Genomic DNA, 23018 nt, shown 5'->3' with positions numbered 1-23018 from the left:
GTTCTCAAATTTTCCTAGTGCTACATATCCAAGCACAGCTCATCGTAAAGCGCTGTGCTAGCTGAATCAAAGCTTTGTAATTCTTAAGCTCAAGTGTTTTCCTGTTCTTCCAAGCAGGTAGACAAAGAGAGTAAGGTCTGTACTACCTGGATTCAAATGACACAATGGCTGTATTACATAAAACAGCATAGTCTTAGCAGGCAGAGACTGAGATTGGCTGCTATGGCCACTTATTAGACAGAACAGTTGTCAAGGAATTGAGAGTCAGGCTTTGGCTGGAACCTCAGACAGCTAAATAGTCTCTTTTACGAATTTTGCAAGGTGGTTTTACTTTACTTTCCAAAACAAGAATTTCTGACTGTTAATTACAAATGTTTTAGCTGCAGAATAAGAAACACACACTGACCTGTACCTGAAATTCTCAACCCAACATGATTTTAACATGAAATGCTAATTTAAAATGTTATGGCTACAAATTAGGGAGCAAAATACATTATCCTCCAAGATCTCAAGCTGATTTAGTGTGAAATGTTTCATGAACTCGGAAGTCTTACCCTCTGTCACCTGGACTGTAGTGGGTCTGGCCCTGTGATCCCACTCAGTTGACTGTCACTTCAACAGAGACTTCACCTCCGATAGTAACCTAGTTTGTACAAAAGCAAGACAGGAGATCAAATCAATAACATGGAAAAAGTGCAAAGGAAAATTCTTACCATAACTCTAGTGGGTGTGTTACTCTGAAATACAGGTTGAGGTGAAATCTTATCCCTGATGCAGGTGTCATGCTTACTTTCCCTTATTTTCTTACAATATGAAATATTCTGTGGGATATATAAACTTGATTTTGTTCATGCCAAACATATTCTCTCATAAAAAGTATGAGCTGGGGTTAGAAGGAATTAACGGCTTTATGTCTTCTATGAGTCAGACTAGTTTTTCTGTTTAAATCTTCATGTCATCATCATGTGGCCTTATCTCTTCTTCAAGCACGCAAATTTGTCAATGGAATCTCAGCTGCACTGTATATAATGTCTATTTTTTTTCCGTACTGGGAATTGAACTCACGACCTTGCACTTGCCAGGCAGGCGCTTTTGCCGCTGAGCTAAATCCCCAGCCCCTTATACGAAGGTCTTTCATTGCTTTACCCTATCGGAGAAAATATGAGCTATCTGGCATGCGCCATCTTGTGCCCAGAACCAGAACTGCAGTCTGCCCATGATCCACAGGCAGGACCTCAATCAAGACCAGATCCTTCTTATGGAAAGGATGGGAGCCACTATAGCTTTCCAGGAGCCTTTTCAGACTTCTAGAATTCTCTCTGATAAATTTAAGGGTTTTGTTATATGGGATAATAAGATCATAATGTCTTCACCTACTATATCTCTGATTATATAAACATGCTGAAATTTATTAATATTGAAAATATCCAAAGAGAACAACTCTATACAAATAACTGTAAGAATATTTTCTATACAGTATATCCCGTTAGAATTTACTTAAATATATAAATGAGTGCATATCATTTCAAAGTAGCTTCAGACTTCACCCAAGAAAACGGCTTGAACATCATACTTTACATGTTTTCTACACGATTTTTAGTAAGTTATTTTAAATGAGTTTTTCAAAATTTAAAACGTTTTATCTCAATGTTTACCTGAATATATGAAGAATAAAATTATAATTTAAACAACAGACCACAGAAAAGCCATCCCTGTCTCTTCAACTATACAAATAATCCACAGTTTAACAGATATATTTTTTCAGATTCGGTTACACAGATTATAATGTACATACATGAAACTAATGTATGTATTTACTGTGAAAGGAGATCATTTGTGCTTTCCTATAATTTTCTTTCTTTATCTTATATTGTTTTGCAGACATTTTCAAACCAGTACCTGTAGAGGTTCATGTTTGTATTCACCAGATACACAGTATCTCTATCTTGCCATACAATATTTTTGAATTGGTCAGTAGCAATAACCCAAATCCTCTCTGTCTCCTCTTAAACTTAAGACTATACAGATTGTGTTTTTGTTCTAAAGTAATGAATTGCAACGAGGATACACGCAGGGTGTTAGGCAGCACAGCAACCAGGATACACATCTCATCAGGTCTAGAAAATTTCCACATGGGAGCATGTCTGTGTGTCTGCACTGAATGCTTATTTGTCTGAAAATAAAATGAACGTGCTGCTTTAGCTTTGTTTTTCTTTCATGATTATAAAATTAATCATGAAGAAATCTTCTGTACTGATAATGAAATAGGGTAAAAATAGTATTAAAATAGTACCTGACTATCCAGAGATGCTGAACATCAGCATGGGAGTTATTTTCTTCCAGACTTTTTCTCACTGTGTTTGTGTGTGTGTGTGTGTGTGTGTGTGTGTGTGTGTGTCTATATATACACATACATATATTATGGGCAAAGGTCTTCACTCAATTACATATTTGATTCTCTTTCAATGGTCATGTATATGTGAAACAGTCTATGTATCAATTAATTTATCATAGTATTCCCTTCATGCTGTCAAATACTTTTATCAGTTATTCTTCTGTATAAATTAATACATATTTAAAACTTCAAGCAATAACAGCAACAAAAGAATGGGACAACATTATAAACATGGAATGTCAAGTCAATGTATTAGCATGAACAAACACGGAAGCCTTAGTTTAGAGGCTGTAATTTGATCACTCCTCTCTCACTGTGGATTTATAAAGCATTGGGAGATGCGCAAATTCCCAAAGATTAATTCCTTCAAAATGCTAGCAATTCTCTCCAAACTACACACCTTTCCTGCCACTCCGAGAGACTGTCCTTATTTTTCTCATCTTTATCTTAAGACACTCTCAAGTCACTAGAAAATAACTACATTTAAGACAGCACCTTGACGCTTCTTGTCAGCTGCAGCCTGGTAAAATGCAGCTCCTCCCTCAAGACTGGCCAGGAGCAGCTCACTGCTATGCTGCAGAGAAGGCTCCGCCCCTGGCCATGATGGAGAGCAGAAGGCCCCTCCCAGTTTACAACAGGAAAAAATGCGGAGAGATCGCTCAAGTGTTGAAGTGTAGAAATGTTCCTTTGTAAGTAACTTTAAAGTGAAATGGCAACTGTAAATATCTGAATTATGTACCTGTAATCTTCAATATGAAAACATTGACATATTCTTGTGGAAAAAAAATAAAGTGAAATGGCAACAAACATCTGTTTAATTTCCATTCAAACCCTTAGGGTGAGTGATTTCCTGAAGAAAAGAAGTAGCAAATCACTTTATCATTTAAAAATCCCAGTTAAACTATTCCTTCCGTGTTTTTGTTGCCTTCTCTGGCCTGGTACATCTAGAGGTGAACTGAACATCCAGCTTGTCAAGCTCCATACATTAGACTGCTATAAGGGGAAATGTATTAGAACTGTACATTATTTGAGGTAAAACTGACTTCTTTATAATTCTCTTTTGCCATTTCCAGAACATGGTCTCTCCTTTTTAATTCAGTGACCTTAGATTCTTCATGAAAGTTTAAGAGATTTCTTCACATACATGTTTATTTCTGACAAAAGGCTCAAAAGCACGGTTTTGTAAAGAAAGCACCAACTTTATATATCATCGCTAAAAACTGACAATTCCTTCTTTTATTGTGTGGTTTTCACTTGGACAAGGCAATGTGGGTAGAATTCATTTTTTAAAATTTAAATGTCTTTTTATGTCTGGAAGATATTTTATGTATTCTTTTCATCAAAATTGTCCAGTGTTACATTTAAATTTAGAGTTCTGTTTTTAAATTAGAAAACTAATTTTGAGCATGATTATTGATTATTTGGGGACATAAGTGTTTTATTTGGCATCTGTACCATATAATATGTAATGTTTACATGTATATATAGTTTTAAAATTCATATCTCTCTGAATATTAATACTAGAATAATAAATACCAATATATTAATGAAGATCACTTCTAAACTGGCATATTAGTGATGGCTCTAATAATTAGAGTATAGAATATAATTAGAGTAATAATTAGCATTTGAGTTGTCTTATAAGCAACTCTTAAATCTTAGAGATTTAATCCCTACAAAGTTTATTTGCTGATATCAGATTTTAATGTAGATCATCAAGTGACCAGAAAAGGAAGGACTTCCTGTTCCAAGAAGTCATCAAGGAACCCCAACTTTTTGTATTGTATGACTCTGTCACAGCTTCTTGGGCTTTGAAGTCCTTCAATGCCTTCCTTAAATGTAGCTAGTAATCTACAAGGGTAAGCTAGAAAATCTTCTTGATGGTTTTCAGGCCCTTGTCAGGCAAACATCACTGTTGACTATAGTCAACTAGCCAGAACTCAAGTATGGAGCCCTACCTGTCAAAGAGGCTAGGGAATGTGCTCTCCTTGCAATCCGCCCTCCGAAAGAAAATGAAAGAGACTGGCGAACACATAGCGTTCTCTCTGGCACAGAAAATTATTTCTTTTTTTAAACAATGTGCTTCTGTTATTTGTTTAATTCTTGTTTTACAACCACGCATCACGTTTATAATGAACTGAACAGAGACTTCTGCTGCTGCACCTAATGTCTACTCCTTGCATTCTTCCTTGTTATAACAGAACCTCATTTATATTCATGGCGGCATTGGGAACTCCTAAGGCGTTCTTCCCCAACTCCCTCACTGTCAGGTACAGCAATGGCGATCTGAAAGTCATGCATTCTAGCTAAAGATTGCAAACAGAAATTCATGTGAAAGTTCTAGAGAAAGTACTACCAAAGGGGGATAAATAAATAGCTTGGGGTTTGTCATACTTTCCCATTTTTTGCTTCCCCAAAATTGATCATGAGAAATACAATTTGTGCAGCCTTTCTGAATCAAGGTGTGACTTAGAAAAAGGATGCAACTCATTAAGGATAGATGATCGTGAGCTCCCAAATAAGGGAACCACGTCATCCCAATCTCCTTAACTTAGTGGAATGACGAACTTATATTTGAACTACATCATGGTGCTTTCTAGTCTAACAGTATAGCACAAAATAGTTGATTTTATAATAACTAACAAATTAAATAATTTTTATTATAGAATGAATCCTTTCAAAGCTTCCAAAGTATTACTATATAGTCCTAAGAGGATTATTGATCAGTTCAATGAGTATTTTATATTTCACTATTTTGTGGAAGGAAGTGGACAAGAATGATAACCAACATTACTGTAATGAAGATATTTTAATAGTATAAATAAAATATGTAATACCCATAGAAGTCTTTATATATGAGGCAGTATACTTAGTACTTTACATACTATGTCACTTACTAATCAGACAGTTATTTCATGGATAAAAGGCCACTAAATCATTCTGCATAACAGCAGTAATGTTAGTAATGAAGATAATGATGAGATAACTCAAGGTATTTTATCATGTACCAGGCCCTTGTCACATACTTGATATATATAGCATCTTTGATACTTACAAAATCATTTTAGATTAGTAATATGGTTTGGATGTGCTTCCCAAGTGCCATGTGTTAGAAACTTAATTTCCAAAGCAACCATGTTGAAAAGTGGGACTTTTCAGAGGTGATTTGGATGTGGAGACTGTCTTCATGCATATCCTAATGGTATTATTGCTAGCGTGGGTTAATCATTGTGGGAGTGGGATACTGAGAAAAGGATAAGATCAGCTCCTTTTTCCACTCTGTCATGTGCATTCTCACTGTATGATACTTTCTGCCATGTAATGACAGAGAAAGGTGGTCCTCATCAGATAAGGCTACTCTATCTTGGACTACCCAGCCTCTACAGTCATAAGTACAAAAAAATGTCTATTCTTTTACCCAGGCTCAAATGTTCTGCTAAGTGTCACAAACAGACTAAAACGATGGCTATTCTGAGTATTCTCTTTTGTAGATGAAGCACTAGAGATTAATAAACTTTACAAGGATGTCCAGAGAGTATGTGGCATATGGCATTTGAATGCAGGTACTTTGACTCTGTGCCATTAATTGATAAAACACATTGCTATCTACCTTACTGTAAATGGAAAGTGATCTATAAGTGTGCACAGGATAAATGGAGAAATGAATCAATGAATCTGAAATACTTATGTTCTAAGAGTCACTGAAATGTAAAAGAGAATGATGTTCCTGATTCTGAATCTAACCTGCCTGTATCCTTCTCTCATTTTCTCCTAGTTCTCTACACAGAAGGTGGAGCACCTAGTATAACGTAGTACTGTAATCATGCAACTGAATAAAATTCCATCACCTTCGCCAAACTTTACTGATTAGAAACAAGGCACAGTTTCTGCCCACACTCAAGAGGAAGAGATTATACAAGTGAGTGGTCACCCAGGGTTTGCACTCCATAGTACTGCATAATTGCATTTCTATAACATTTTTAAAATGGTAAAAGTATAGCGATGTGGAAATGTCATTGTTTACAGGTACTATAGGTGTGAGAGTAGTAGCATAAAGAACAGCACAAGGCAGTTGTGAGTGTGATGGAACTTCTCTATCTTCTGAGTACTCTATAGTTATATGAGTCTAGACATATGTTTTGGATTTTTTTTTTTTGTCTTTTTGAGGTAGGGTCTCACTATGCAGTTCAGGCTGGCCTTGAGCTCTCAACGATCCTCCTGCCTCAGCCTCCCGAGTGCTGGGATTACAGGTGTGCACCACCAGACCCAGCTAGACATATGTTAAATCCAGAGAACTGCATGCCAAACAGTTCAAGTATATTGTATGATAAAGTGTGAGTGAAATGTATATAATGATTCAAAGAATAAAACTTTAAATAGAAAAATGCAATAACCATCATACAAAATCCTTTATAAATGTGGTTTGGAAACCATCTGCTTTTTTCCTAAAGCATATTTAATAAAAACAAGAAAAATAACATACATACTTTATTAAAAATCACCAGTTTCTTTTCTATTTAGTATATAAAGAAGCATAAGAAAATGTCAACCATAACTTATGAAAAAGTCTCTAGATAACCTACAAAAACATAACTTACTTTCTGCCCATGAGAGAACATAGTTAAAACTAAATACCAAACAGCAGCTATCCCCTTCAAAGAGACACAGGCCATACTCACTGTTTTATCTTTGCCAAAGCACGGGGACAGAACTGACTGCCATATAAGCCAATAAAAAGATATCACCTGAAAGTTTGGCAAATTCTTAAAGGTAAACCATGGTCTAGTGGGTCCGTTTGGAATACGTGGAGCCTCAGACACTTACACACTCATTTTCAACTTCTTTTTCATGGTCATCAAGCAGAAGCTCACAAAAGTGAGTAGGGACAAAACACGAGATCTAAAGAGTCCAAGTATGCGAGAGGCAGTCAGTTCTGGAGAAACAAACACAAGGTCTCATACTTTTAAATTCAAACCTTCTATCATGGAGAGGAAAAGTATTTAAACACTAGGACAAAAGTAGAAGCATCTCCTCCTGGACCTATGTCAAAAACTGAGTGCCTCTGAGGGCAGAATAAAAGCAGCGCTCATCTGCCTGTGGGGAGAGAGACAAGAGACTCTCCTAACCCCCAGTCAAAGGCAAACACACATTGCACCTGGGGCGGACAGAGGAAGGAAAACCCTCCACCCTTGAGAAAAACCAGAAAATCTTCTTGGGTTCAAGATCTTACAGGAATAAAAACCAGTGGCCAGCTATTGCTCAGAAAGAAGAACCTCCCACAAAAGATATTAATCAGAGGTTAGCTGCCCTGGGGAGGGGAAAGAATGCAGGTAATGCATTAACCCTCCAGGTGTAGGTGCAAAGGCCTTCCTAAAGACTGGCTAGCTGAGAGTACAGACCACACTTCCTGCCGCACCGGGAACGTGGCGACTAATGCTAAAGCAGCCACCTGCTGTGAGGTGAGCAAGAGCGTGAAGACAGACTGTTTCGGTGACACAGGCATGACAGGACTGCCGAAAATACAGAACGGAGAGTCACGGGGAAAAAACCTTCTGGTACTCCAGGTTCTGCTCAGAAAATAATACAGTGTAATCTGTGCAAGCCAAATGACAAGAAAAGAAATAAACACTCTCCAAAATATTTTATAATACCGACATTAACCTGATTCCCAAACCAGAAAAAACAATTTACATAACAGGACAGAAAACTTGAGACTGCTGTCTCGCATAAACACAGAAACAAAAGTCCTTAACAAAATGCTGATAATCAAAGCCAATGACTGCAACAGTTAACTGTTCTGTCGGGTCCAGTAAGCAACATCTGGCTGACCGGTTTAGCTTAGTTCTGGGTGCCAGTGAACGGCTGAAGAGGGAAGACCCACCCCAGGTGTGGATGGCACCAACCAACAGGGCATAGCCAGAGTAGAATAAAGAGGAAAAGAAGAAGGAAGGTTCCCTGCTGTTTCTTTAGAGAAGCTCCAGTCTTAGCCTTTGCCTTGGCTGTCTGTCTCCAAGATTCCAGTGCAGACCCTTCGGCCTCCTAAAATAGACTCCCTCAGGATTCCACGGTGAGCTCCAGGCCTCTCACCCCTGACTGGATCCTTCTGTTCTCCAGCATGCAGATAGCCTGCTGTGGTTTGTACCTAGATCTTCCCCCTAAGGTTTCTTGTGGTCATAGGTGAGGCTTTCCAAAGGTGGTTGGATTTAGAGTGTGTGACACTGAGATTAATTCACGGTGCAAAGCTAGGATTAATAGTACTAGGATTAAAGGTGTGCGATTACTAAATTAGTCCACTGATTGGTTTGGCATAGTTCTGGGTGTGAGCGCTACCTGCCCTAAACTGGGTAGCCTAGATATAATATAAAAGGGACAGAAAGAAGCTGCTCTCATGGCTTGTTCCTTATCCTTGCAGCTGTCTTCTTTGCAATGCCTTCCTACCATGCCACCCTGCCTTGGGGCCAGATGATGATGGACTGAAACCTCCAGAGACTGTGAGCAAAATAAACCTTTCCCCCTTTAACTCTGAGTGTTGGGTATTTTCTCTCATTAATGAGAAACTAAGACAGATTTTGGGACCAGGGGGTGGGGACATTGCTGTGACTATATCTAACCATGTGGTTCAGGAACCTTTGGGAATAGCTTGTGGGAAGAGTTTGCAATGGTTCAGATGCCAGCTGAAAAAGCAGTCCTGGAATACCTGAAGATGTAATTGATGGGAGATTCTAGTCAGAGCTGAAAAGACCAGAATACTGATAGAAATGCTGTCAGTAAAGACCAGGCTCTGGAGGTTTCGGCTGGGCAGGACTGCATTGGTTACTGGACTCCAGAACAAGTGTGTTATGCCTTGGCAGAAAGTTTGCCTGCGTTTTGCTTATGTCCAGAGACTTTACCTGAGACTGAGATTACAGAAAGTGGACTAATTAATACGGCAAAATAAATTTCAAGGCAGTGTAATGTTGCTGCTATTGGAGGGCGGGGGCTTTTAACCAGATTTATGTTGACAGTCAAGAGCAAAGAACTTCTCAAAATGATTTAAAACATTTTGACTTTGGCCAGAAATGAAGCTCCAATTAAGCTGTGGCCTGTAAAAATGGCACAGAGAATATAAAAGGGAGAGAAAGTTGCTGCTATTGTCACTTGTCTGTTGTTGTTGTGGTGCTGCTTGTCTTCTTTGTGATGCCCCTCTGCAGTGCCACCCTGCCTCAGAGTCAGCTGATTACGGGCTGAAACCTCTACAAACTGTGAGCCACAGTAAATCTCTCCTCCTTTAACTTTGGATTTGGTCTTAGCAACAAGAAAAATAATTAAGACACAGCCCCTTTGCAATCTCTCACACATGACTCTGCGGGCACCCATTGTAAGCCGACCTTTTAAATTCTTACATATTTATAGACCTTATAATACATCTGTTCCTCTAGTGAGCACTGAATGATACAATATAATGGAAAAAGTAATATACTATGACCAAATGATGTTTATGCTGGGTAAGAAGTGATCAACATTTTCAAGTCAATCAGTATAATTCCTCATAGCAAGAGACTAAAAAGGAGGAAATATCTCAATTGATTCAGTAAAAGTACCTAACAACATTCTACAAAGATCTGTGATAAAAACAAAGCACACTATCAAATAAATACATCTTTCTCAACTTGATCAAGGGCATCTACAGTTTATAACATATTGAATGGTGAAACATGGAATGCTCTTCTCCTAAAATCAGGAATATGGAGTGAATATCTGCTTTCACCACTTCTTTTCAAAACTGTATTGGAGATACTAATAAATACAATAAAATAAATAAATAAATGGCACATGGATTGTAAAGAAAGAATCACAACTCCATTTGGAGACATCATGGCCACCTGTGTGGAAATTCTTAGTGACTCTACCTCAAAATCCACTATACCTAAAAAGTAAATTTAACAATATCACCAAATACAAAATCAGTATTAAACAACTGATTCTACTTCTATACAATAAAGTTTGAAAGTTCAAGCTCTAACAATGTACCATTTTAAATTTCATCACAAGAGGAAATACTAAAGGAGACTAACTCCAACAAATACATGCAATATTTCTATGCACAAGAATTTAGTATACTGATTAAAGAAATTAATTAATGAAGATCTAAACAGACGGGTATCAGCCACTTTCTTTGTTTCAGGGAGAACATACCCAACACCCTCAGTGTAAAGGAGGACAGGTTTATTTTGCCTCACAGTTTTGTGTAAGTTTCAGTTCATTGTCCACTGGTTCCAGAGCAGGCCAGCATGGCAGAGGGCATTGCAGTGGAAAGCTACATACATTATGGCAGCAAGGAAACAGAGAGAGAAGGGAGGAGCCCTGGGCAGGGATATAACCTTCCAGGTCACACACCCAGTTACCTGTCTCTACTGATCAAACCCAGTCTCTTCACTACACGGCAGCTATACTGTCCCATAATCCAATCACCTTCCAAAGGCTCATCTCGAGTACATGAGGATTTTGGTGGACAGGGAGACATAAGCCATAACATGAGGTTTTACATCATTTTCACTGACTGAAATAATTAAGTTTAGAATATAACAGTATGGCAAATATATCTATCAAGTCACTGTAATCTCATTGAAAATTCGACCATGCGTTTTTGTAGAAATTGTGAAGATGATTTTAAAATGCATATAGAAAAGCAAATGAATTAGAAAATCCAGATGAATTCTGAGAAAGAAATAAAAAATACAAAGATTGACATTATCTGATTTCAAGACCACAGTAATCAAAATAGCGCATTAGTGACAAAAGATCGACAGACAGAGCAATACAACATAAATAGAGTAGCATGCAAAGTTAATCTATTTTTGAAGAAATTAATTAGATAGAGAAATGGTAGTCTTTTCAATAAATGGTGAGACAATAACTGGACATCATAAGTAAAATTATTATATTTTGATCCCTTAGTTAAGAGTGTAACCTTAGTTAAGATGTTAAAAAAATATTAAGATAGCTTCTTGGCAAAATGTAAAACCAAAAATCTGTAAAACCTGGAAAAGAAAACAAAAAACAATGTATCCAGAATACATAAATAACTTTTAAAATTAAATCCAATAAGATTAACAATCCAGTTAAAAATGGACAATTTAAATAGACACCACCAAAGAAGTGTATATGGCAAATGAGCTCATGAAAACCTGTACAATATTATTAGTAATTACAGATAATGGAAGTAAAAACTCAATGAGACATAATTAACACCTGTATAAGATGGTTATTGTTGGAGGAAGGAAGAGAGGTAGAAGGGAAGGACTCCTTTCTTTCTGGGCCCACACACAAAATCTTCTACACAATCATTAAATAGTGCTGGTAGAACTTCTTTATCATAACACCATAAACTCTTAGGTTGGAAAAGCATCTCGATATATAGAGCTACTGCTTCACAGTGACTTTTTCTTGCTTGAGTCTCATCAACAAAGCATAAAAGGCAAGAAGCAGACACAAAGGGACACAGTAAATAAAGTAGGACAGAAGTTCCACAGCTTTCCAAGCATCATGATGCTAGTCTGTGTTGATGGCAGAACCTCAAGCCAAGGTTTCTGGCTTCAGATCTCCCACTCTTTTCTGCTTGTAGGACATCCTGGCCAGGAGTTCCTCTCTGCTAACCACTGGAATACAGCATTCAGAAGTTCTGCCATAGCCCTGTGCTACTTGTCACCATCATCGATATATTGGCTACTATTAAAGAGACAAAAAAAAATCCTGACAGTATTAACTTCTGTCAGTGACTCATAGCAAGAACTCTCATGTTGCAGGGGATATGCAAAAATGTCATAGCCACTTTAGCAAACAGTTTGTAGTTGTTAATGTAGCTAAACATATTCTTACGCTTCAGCTCAGAAATTTTACTCCTTGGCATTTAACTAAGTGAAATTAAACCTTACATACACAAAGATCTGTTTTGGAATGTTGAACAACTTTAATCATAATCACCAAAAACTGTAAATCTAATGATGAATAGATACACAAATTTTTGAACAGCCATTCAGTATAGCATTCAGCTACATTAAGGAATAAGCTATAGATACATATACATACAAATAAACCTGAGTCTTAATAAGGCATCCAAGCAGGCATCAAAGATATTTGTATTTTACTGTGAGAGTAATAGGGATATTGATAGTAATATATCTATATAACTATATAATATATTATATCATATATGTGATATATATCATTTATATATGTGTGTGTGTGTGTGTATATATATATATACACACACACACACATATACACAGATTTTGATTTCTACTTTACATCAGTGACTGCCTACGAAGGTTCTGTGTCCCAAAATGTATGTGTAAAATATTCTCTGCAATACAGACAGATGATGTTAAAATTCAAATTATTTTAATTGCTTTATTTTTATTAAATTCTACTTAAAATTTGCTTTGAAGAACTGATTAGATATCTAACACACGTGGCTTCTGATGGAGTTATATAACTTCTGAAAAATTCATATCTTTACAAAATAATTATTTCCTTGAGATTTGGCTATCACAGCACAAAGTCAAGCGACTTGATGAGAGCAGCATCCTCTGGTTATGAACTTAAAACTCATTAGCAGAGTTTTTAATCACAATGACGTTCTCCCATGTGAACTCAACTATATGAAGAGAAAGGAAAGAAGGAGGAAAAGAAGGAAGAAAAAAGAGTAGACGCCAAATTCATAATCCTGATAGAGATCTGATTAAAAATCCATCCCCAGTACAGAAGCAAAAGCTGAATAACAAATAAGAGACAATGGTTATAATATAAGTGTGAACATTTTTAGTGCAATAGGTCTATTCAAAGAGTAAGAATGGTTCAGTTAGAACCTGCTCAAGGACAATGAGGTGTCATGGGCATTGGTAAAGCAAGGAATCTTAGGCATACAATGGATATTGAAAATTTCATTGGCCCCCGTCCTCCCTCAACAGGGCAGAGGCACAAACAAACAACAATGGAAACTGGCTGTAAACAAAGAGTTCATTCTTATTAACGTACACAAGCTGAAGAGGACAAAGATCAAATTAATTTACTAAGGATGAACACTCCAAGTGGGACAAAAGGCAAGGCAGAGAGTGAATCATTACCAGGGCCAAAAGGCCTCCACAACTGAAACAAAATGTATGGGATGTGATTAAAAAGAGGTTAAAAGTATCAACCAATGACCTAAAAGTCACAAGCGGATAAACCTATGTTTGGCAGGCTTTGTATGTCGCAGGTAATGGTAAAAAATATAGTATTAGTGGATAAAACTACTACAAGCCAATACTTAGGGTAATGGAATGGGAAATATTTAAAAGGAATAAAATGAAAACAAGGTTTATGAGCACCTCACAACCCCACCATTACTGTGCATAGAAATACAAAGCTTTATTATGTTCTGAGTATTAAAGTAGAATGACGAAGCTATAGTGTCCTTCCTAGAATTAACAGGCAGAAAGAAATACGTGTCTGAGATTTTCTATGGGAAATCTGAAGAAAATTAGCACTCCCTTTAACCCTTACTGTTCTCTGAGATATCCAAAGGAAAAGATCACAGGAGAAACAGAAACATTCCCACCATCCCTCTGATAAAGGGTACTTATCTGTTCTTTAACAAGATAAGAGAGACTCTTAAAGATCAACATCTAAACTTCACATTCCTCAAGTAAGCATTATGGCAAACTTATACATTCCAATTCCTGAACAGAAAGATATACATATATGGGTTTGGGACCCAGCTCTAATCTTATTAGTAGACTGGAGAAACAAAAGTGCTACCTGCTACTAAAATATAAGGTTAGACATAATTTTAATGTAATATAATAAAATTAATATAATTTAAAAGTTCAGTGATAAAGTGTGCATATAGCAGTGGTAGATATGCATATATAGGAATGAAGGCGAAAAGAAAGAAAGTTAAAAATGAACATAAAACGTCTCAATATGGGCACAATTCACTGGTACATCTGATAGAGATGAGACATGGATCAGCAAACTCTTAATCATCTAGAAAAGCACTGAGATCAGCAATCTATGTTTAACAGTCTCATTTCACCAGAAAAACATTACTTTTAGAGGCCTCCACTGGTTTAAGACTACTAGTTTTCTCCTTCTTTGGCTTATTTATCTGGTTCTGAATACTCACAAGTACTTTCAATAGATAATTCTGAATGAATGACACTAGAGGGTACTCACAGAAAGAAAAGGCAAACAGAAAAGAGAGTATGCAAAGAAATTTCTTCTGTCTGAGAAGAAAGGTGAATATTAAATATGGAAAAGACATACATAAAACGATAAATGAGTACTTGGCACAGGACCATGAGTTATATGTGGTTCGAGAAAATGTTTAGAAGTTCAAAAAAGGGGAACAGTTTTAGAATAGCCAGGGACATAGCCTTTATTAATTATAACCAACACATAAAATGAATGTGTGTGTGTGTGTGTGTGTGTGTGTGTGTGTGTGTGTGTATTAAGGGTTGGTCAGAAATGGGCAAGGAGAGCTGGGAAGTAATTCCTGAGCTCCACTTCTGTTATTGAATACTTTGTTACTTTGGGACATCTTGAGTTATTCTACAGGAATGTATCCCCTTTTAATTTCTCCAAGTTGCCACTGATGCTCTTTCTACACAAGGCAGGTGAACAGACACTGGGGTATGTCTCTCAGACCAGCCCAGACTAGAACACAATAATTTCACTTAAGAGAATTAGCTTGGGAATCAGATTCAGAATTGCTACCATAGCTACTTATTGTCACGATTGCTTTTACAAGGATTTCTTGAGAGTCAGGTAGAAGGGTACGATATGCCAGTATTTAAAAAGTAACCATTATCATTGTCATTTGGTCAATTTCATTACAGGGGTTTAGCATACACATGCTTTTTGACTTAGTGTGATGCCCCAGGAAATTCATCATAAACTGAAAATATCATTGTTGAGAAAGAATTTAACGCGTTCTGTAGACATGATGATATCATAGACACCTAAGTTAGAAATTAATAGGCAGTCAAGAAAGGGATTGGTCCATCAAGGGAGTCAGTACAAAAGATAAAGACACATCAAAATTGCAGCTAGAGGTGAATGTGAAGAGGAGCAGGACTCAAGGTGGAGACTGACAGCCAATCCTGGGAGCCTCCCTAAAGATAAACAGAAATCTGGGAGTACACTGCGATTAGCACCACCCGGTCCAGTGAGTCCAGCTCGGCATCAGGGGCATAAGTGGGTGACCAGAACATCCAAACTCATATTCTCATACATATGCTCAAAAGTACCTTTGTTCTTTCTGTGGGTTAGAAGTTATAGATAAGCTAAAGTTAATGATGCTCACCATACACCTTTGCTATATGCCTTGCTTCCTTTTTGGATGAATATTAACTAAGTGACTATACTTACACGCCTATTGGTTGATTATAGGTTGACCCCCATTGTAGCCACATTGTGACACTGCTGCATAAAATACTCTTGATAAAGAGATTCAGAGGCAAACCGCTTGGGATCCCTTCTATAATTCTAAGAGCTACTTCTCTTTTCTTAAATTGACTAAAAGTATACTAGCCTCCTTCTTTGGTTTGCAGCTTCATTCCTGGATGTTTTGAGATTTCAACTCAACACATCTGACATCCAACAGGTTGGGAATTAGTTTCCCCATCACAACAGAATATAAAAATACAAAGCAGCATCCCCCAAAATGCTGACAAAACAGTCCACTGTAAACTATTGACTATTTTTCCCATGATATCATGGCTGATGCGAGTTATGCTTTGCAGCCACTGCCCAACATCAAGATAGGATGTTGCACTGCATATCACAAGTCTGGGAAAAGATCCAACTTCAAAGGACGAATTTTACTGAGTATGAATGGCTTTGTACTATCATGAAGTTGAGAAAGTGTTAAGTCAAGCCATTGTAAGTTGAGGATCATCTGTACATAATTCTTTCCCAACACTAGAAAGTGTATTTTTAAATTTGAAATGTTATAGCTACCAAGCCAGAAACAAAATAAACTGTACTCTGTATTCTCAATTTAACATACTTTTAACATAAAATGTTTTATGAAATAGTAAGAGTCTTACCTCTGTTATGTGAATAATAGTGGCTCTGGCCTTGTGATTCAGCTGTGTTGATTGTCACTTCAACTGCTTTTCTAGCAGAGCCTTCACTCTGTTGAACACTTTGGAAGCTCCACTCACAGGCAGACTGCCCAGGTCTCGTGTATCTCTGATATTAACCTGAGCCATCAAAAAAACAAAACAAAAAAAAAGGACAGGGAATCAAACCAATAAAATTGCAAAAATATAAGGAAATTTTCTTAAAAGAAGTCTAGAAGGTATGTCACTCTGACACACGAATGAGGTGAAATCTCATTTGTGAGGCAGACGCCATGTTTATTTCCCCTCATGTTCCTATAATGTGAAATGCTCTCTAGGGCGCAGTTATGTTATTTAGTTCATGCTCAAATTATGTCCAGGAACATTAAAAGGTGGAGACAAAACAGAAAGGAAATAACACTTGTCTTGTGTCTTCCACTGGTCAGACTCTACGCAGCAGCAGGTTTTGTTTTCTGTTTGAATCCTCACATTAGTTCTTGGGTAGGACATTGTCTTCTAGAATAATATAATTTTTTTCAGTGGCATTTCCATCACAGTCTACATGGTGTCTCATAGTCTGCTAATACAAAATACGTTTCATTGCTTTGTTTGTTCCCTTTAAAAATATAGTTGCCTGGAAAAAATTTAGGCTATCTAACAACTGCCATCTTGTGACCAGAACCAGAACTGCCAGTACCATGTCCTTGTGGGAGAAGGGTGGGAACTTCATCCTGCCAGACCTCAGCTTTCTCAGGCTTCTAGAATACTCCATGCTTAAATTCTGAGCTTTGTTATGCATTATACAAAAAATAGTATTCAAATATTTTAACTGCAATGATCTGACTGTAAAATAATATGCTTCTTTACTAAAAATTAAAAAGACAAGAAAGATACATAAAAAGCAGTTTGGGAAAGCCAAAATTATTTCCTATACATGCTTTCATATTTTCTCCTACCATATATATGTGTATGGATGCCATTTCAAAGCACCTTTTTACCTTATTCAGTTTCACAGTTTGAACATTTTCCACGTTAATTAGTATTTTCAATGTGATACTTTAATGAATAAATTCAAATAAATTTCCTTCAAACTTTGCAGCATTTTATCTTAATCTTTTTTCTGAGTGTCAGAAAACTAGTATACATATATATGTATGTATGTATATATATATATATATATATATATATATATATATATAATAAAGCCTGTCCCAACCACACAAATAATTCCACCAGGTTGCATGTTACATTTTTTAAAAATGTGGTCATACATATTTCACAAATAGTTTTTTCTTCAGTGACGTAATATGCTACTTGCCATTTTGCAACTTGCTTTTTTCAATACTACTTCAAAGGGATCTTTTCAATTCACAAGTTCATATTTTTGTCAACTTTATATGCATTCCACTGTTTGGAAGTATCCCTCCGCATACTACCTTTAAAACAGCTTATAGCAAGAAACAAATTCCTGTCTTTATCTCATGTTTAAACTTAGATGATGCAGGAAAAATGTGCTTCTAGCTGACCCCAGCTGTACCTGTGGTCTGCAGAGGTGAACCGCATGGAGGACACATACAGGCTGTAGCAGACACTGAAACCAGGCTACTCACTTGCCCAGATCTAGGAACAATTTCACTATCAGCAAAAGATAAGGAGGGTATGACGTGTTTGTGTGTGTCTGTGACCACTTATATATTTTTTAAAAAATGGGCATGCTGTTTCAGCATCAGCTTCCTCCCCTAATTTTAAAAATAATCACATCATAGAAAGATCAATTCTAAAAATGCTGAATCCAATTAAAAACTGATTTTTACAAATCTAGTAATTAGAACAATCAGAAATGCTGTCTTTTAATAAGGAATCAAATTACTCAGAGATGCTGATTGTTAACAGGGAGTCTAGCTCCCCCAAGAAGGTAAAATACCTCCTTTTATTTACAAGTGTCACCGCTCAACAGCATATTTGAATCCCTTCCCATGGTCGTGTACATTTATATTTGTATTTGTGTCAATTGTTTATATATTTACATCTTTCTATCAGGTATTTTGGGTAGGATATAATGTTTAAACAAAATAAAATCTGTAACGAGGAAAGAAACATAAAATGCCATGTAAAAAATTAACATGAAAAGCATGCCTCACTTAAACCTTAATTTAGAAACTGTAATCTGATCACCTATTCCCACGCTGTGGATTTTAAAAAATATCAAAAGAAACAAAAATTACAGAGGATTAATTCTGTCTTAATAACAGCAATTCGACCAAAACCATATTCCATTCCCCCTTTCCCGGGCAACAATCTCCATTTTTTGTTTGTTTCTTTTTTTTTTTTTTGCTTAACACCAAGGCCCAAAGAAGAAATTCCCAGAAAATAACTAGCTTTAAGACAGCCATTACCTTGAAGCTTCTCGTCAGCTGCAGCCTCCTGAAATGCAGCCCCTCCCCGCAGACTGGCCTGGCACAGCTCACTTCCCAGCTGTTCGCCGAAGGCTCCGCCCCCTCCAGGGAAGGGGAAAACAAGGGGCCTTTTCCTCAATTACAGGGAAGAGAAGTGCCAAATTAAACTGCAATTCATTGAAGGGAAAAAAAATGAGCATTTTTAAAGCACTTGAAAGCAGAACGGCAACACGTGTCCTTTAATTTACATTCTAGCCACAAGGGTGAGTGATTTCCAAGAAAAATAAAGTAGGAATGCCATTATCATATAATAGAGACCTACTTAATACTAAGTAGTTAAGACAGTACATATCCTACAGTATATAGATTACCTATCTGCCTATTCTGGCACCTAATTTCTACAAATGATTTCAAGATCTAGCTTGTCAGTCTCCAGTAAACAGACTCATTAGGTACTTATTTGTGATTGCAGTGAGTTAATACACTACGTAGTGGAGAATTCATTTTTTATAATGTTAATTTTTCTGGCCCTGGGAAATGCTACGTTATGCTTTTTATTAACTCTTCTTATTCATCTTTAACATGTTTTATAGTTTTATCAACTGCAGTCATTTCCAAATATAAAATATCAACTAAAAGTCCTTAAAGAGGTATGTACCTGACTATTCTGAAATTGAACAGAAAACTATGGTCAAAATGACAATAAACCACATTTGAAATCAGAACAAACTTCACAGAACTATCTTCAATGCAAAAATATCTCTAAAGTAGCTTTTACATATTAGTAATAAATAGCAGTGTAAAAAGGGGGCAAAACCACAAATAGACAATTCACAATATTCTGAAGAATAATTCCAGTTACTTCCTTGTGAGCAAGGTCATGTAGCACAGCTATAAGTACCTCTGCTCTTGTACAGTTGCAAGCCTTAAAGCTACCTGGGTGCCTTTGCTTACATTTGGGGTTCTACTACAAGGCTCACTTAATTTTTACAATAATCAATGTTCTGTACCTTACCTTTCCCTTGTACTAAGCTGACATTTTGGCTTCCATGTACAACTCCGTTTGTTTTATATTAATTTGTTCAGTGAGGAGGGTAAGTAGTCTTTACTGAGACACTTCAAAACCCAAACATATACAAGAAAAACTAAAATTGACCAATGCATAAAATATTCACCTTTCTTAATAATCAAAGAGACACAATGCAAATGTCAGCATTATTGAAATGCAATTTTTCTACCTAGAAGCAAAGAAATGTCACAATGTACACTTAGCAAGGGAATAAGGAAAGTGACACTCTGACTCATGCCTTGAAATCAGAGACACAGTTTATCTAACTCCAAACCATAAGGATGCGCCTTCTCTCCACAGTACTCACATCCTCTGGGGCTTCGAATCCTGTCTATTTGGTAAATAACAATGGCATTTAATTTTGAATTGTGAGAAAACTAGTGAATATAACTCAAATGAGCATGGCTTAATCTAATATCCCTGCTGGTGAACACTGGTGAACTAACTACAGCCATCCTCAGTAGTAACTGTTATACTTACCCATGAACTCTCTCTGTCTTCTGTGTACCAAAACAAAAATTAAAACATTGTGGCACACTACTGTTTGTGTCCTGACCATATCTGGTGATAGCTTTGAATAGGCTTTAGAACAGTCATGACAATTCTGTTTTGTTTGTATTTTGCTGGGGCTTGTCACTAACCTTCTCTTCAGATACGCCTTTTCCTGGACAGACACTGGGAATAATTTTTCACACACTGAAATGCCCATTTCATTTCACTCTTATTAACAGCTATTTCTTGTGATTTCTTGTCTGCAACTGCCAACTAGATATGGGAAATTTGTATTTCTATCTTTTTTGCTGGCTGGGGATTTAGCTCAGGGGCACAGCGCCTGCCTGGCAAGCGCAAGGTTGTGAGTTCGATTCCTGGTACCGGAAGAAAAACAAAAACAAAACAAAACATTTAGAATCCTCTATCTTTTTTGCTGAGCTTTTAAATTCAAAAAATTAAGAAATTCAGCCTGAAATTTAGATTTTTATTGCCTTTAACTTCAAGGTGTTACTTTCCAGGAAGTGCTGACACTTCTTCACTGCTGATGGATGATTCTAAAGTTTAAGTCTCTTAAGATCTTGCACCAAGTTTAAAGCAAAACTTTAAAAATTTTTGCAAAACCCCATCTCTTATCACAGAGAAGAGTAAACCACATCTCTTGCCACACTCTAACTATTCAGGTTAGAGAAGCAGCTGCACTATGAGACAGATCTTTCTATAACTAACTAATTGAAAAAGATTATCTGCATTGAGGACTCTTCTTTAGAAGAGTGTCATTTTTCCAGATGTTCATAAAAATGGGTGAGGCTGGGCCAAATTTATTCTGTGATCACTCACCAATGGTTTGGGTTTTTTTTTTTTTTTTGTGAAACATGGATTTCTGTGGGCTGGGTCCAGTGTCTAGCCTTTAAGAGTTCATCATGAAGACATTACGATAAGCTTATGGATTTGAGTTTTGTGAGTCCTGCAGGCATGCAGTCAGACAGTTGTAAGTTTGAAACTGGCACTTAATCTGTTTTAAAGAACTTAGTCTTTAACAAATATTTAGGTCAGATCTTCACATCTTAGCACAGTTAAAGAAGACTCCTGGGTAATGTGCACTTTTCATATTAACTTAGGTTGTACAAATATCAACTATTAAAGTACATTTGATGATACAATCATAAAAATTGTAGAAACTTAGTTTCCTGGAAAAGCAGTGCTTGTAAGAGGTCTTGCTTTATGGCCTTAGAGCTAATAAATGGTCCTCACTTGTGGTAGCCTCTTTTCATCCCTCCAAAGTTTCACAAAGCAGCTTCAACCACTGATAACCGGTTTAGATTAAAATATGTCAAAAAGAGAAGGGATTAGAAAAAAAGTTTATTTTGCTAGTAGAAAGAAAGTGAACTGGCAATGAGAATGGAGACAAGATACAAGTAAGAAAAACAGAATCAGACAGAAGGGCTCAGAGGCATAGAACATATTTTGGAGGATCAAAGCAAAAACAAAACACGCTATGGCAACATATATCTGATACGTTATCTTTATTTTCTTCTGTTGTGTAAGAAGGGAGAATGTGCGGGAGGGTCTTTGGCAATACTAGGAACATTATTTGTGTTCCTGAGTAATCTGAGGTTTGTGGTCCTGAGTTACATAAAGAATGCTCCATATTAATGTTTTCTAAGCTGCTACTGCTTCCTTGTCCTCCCAAGGCAACCAAAAGAGATCACATGGACAAAAAGTGGGGTTCTGCACCAACAACCTCAGTAAGAGTACTACCTCAGGAGTCGGAGATTTGTGGTGGTTACTGTGAAAGAATTAAATGTGTTAAGCCATTTCACATACTATTCAAGAGAACATATAGACGTCTAAGAACAGTCTCATGATCTTAAGAAATCTTTGTAACTATGTTTGTGGTGATGACAACTTGGCAAAGCTGTTGATCATTTCAGTCAAGCCATGGCTAGAATCTCAAGTGGATGCATGAACAGTCTTTTGCATTGTTTTTTCTTTTACATAAGATACTCAAAATGAGAAGCTCTAAGTTTTAATCATAAGCATTCTGGGTATAGAAGAGGGATTAAAATGAATTGTACCCCAAATTTTCAAAATGTGGTTTTAAATTTAAATGCTGCAACTGCAGCATTGGAGAGTAGCTCAGTGGTAGAACACTCACCTAACATGTGCAAGGCCCTGGGTTCGAATCTCGTTATTAAAAATTATTCAAATGAAAAAATGATATGACTGCAAAGGAGAAAGCAAAATAAGTTAATCTTTTAAGGCCTCCACATATTTTTCAATGTAAAAATGATAAGATCCTTAGCTTCTGTCATGTACATCATGCTACATGTAGTCCTGCGATCTGGCTGTCTTGACTCAATGGCTGCTGCAACAATTTATAAGATACAATATGAAAACCATGAGCATTAGGCCATTGACTAGAACCTGAATAAGTTCTTGCACAATTTTTTCATACATGAGATTTTCAAAATGAGAAGCTGTAATTGTTAATTACAAATGCTGTAACTGGGGCTGGGGATTTAGCTCAGTGGCAAAAGCGCCTGCCTGGCAAGCGCAAGGTCATGAGTTCGGTTCCCGGTACC

General features: G+C 36.8%; 1 protein-coding gene across 6 annotated transcripts in view; it reads right to left on the bottom strand.

The window, feature by feature from the left end:
- The window catches only part of LOC102006614 (PWWP domain-containing protein MUM1L1), a 46993-nt gene that overhangs the window by 4241 nt on the left and 19734 nt on the right, over nucleotides 1-23018 (bottom strand). For 4 of the 6 annotated variants that reach the window (XM_013508513.1, XM_013508514.1, XM_005412015.1 and 1 more), the window contains exons 2-4: nucleotides 18876-19042; nucleotides 16465-16620; nucleotides 555-643 (exon numbers count right to left, since the gene is read on the bottom strand). The gene's annotated coding sequence lies outside the window, so the exon portion shown is untranslated. Of the gene's footprint in view, nucleotides 1-554; nucleotides 644-16464; nucleotides 16621-18875; nucleotides 19043-22591; nucleotides 22611-23018 lie in introns of those variants that run through there. The other 2 variants (XM_013508515.1, XM_005412016.2) reach the window with 2 other exon arrangements.

Source organism: Chinchilla lanigera, unplaced genomic scaffold, assembly GCF_000276665.1.
Source record: "Chinchilla lanigera isolate Chin_1 unplaced genomic scaffold, ChiLan1.0 scaffold00147, whole genome shotgun sequence".
Lineage (NCBI taxonomy): Eukaryota > Metazoa > Chordata > Mammalia > Rodentia > Chinchillidae > Chinchilla > Chinchilla lanigera.
This window is presented reverse-complemented; position numbering and strand designations above follow the sequence as displayed.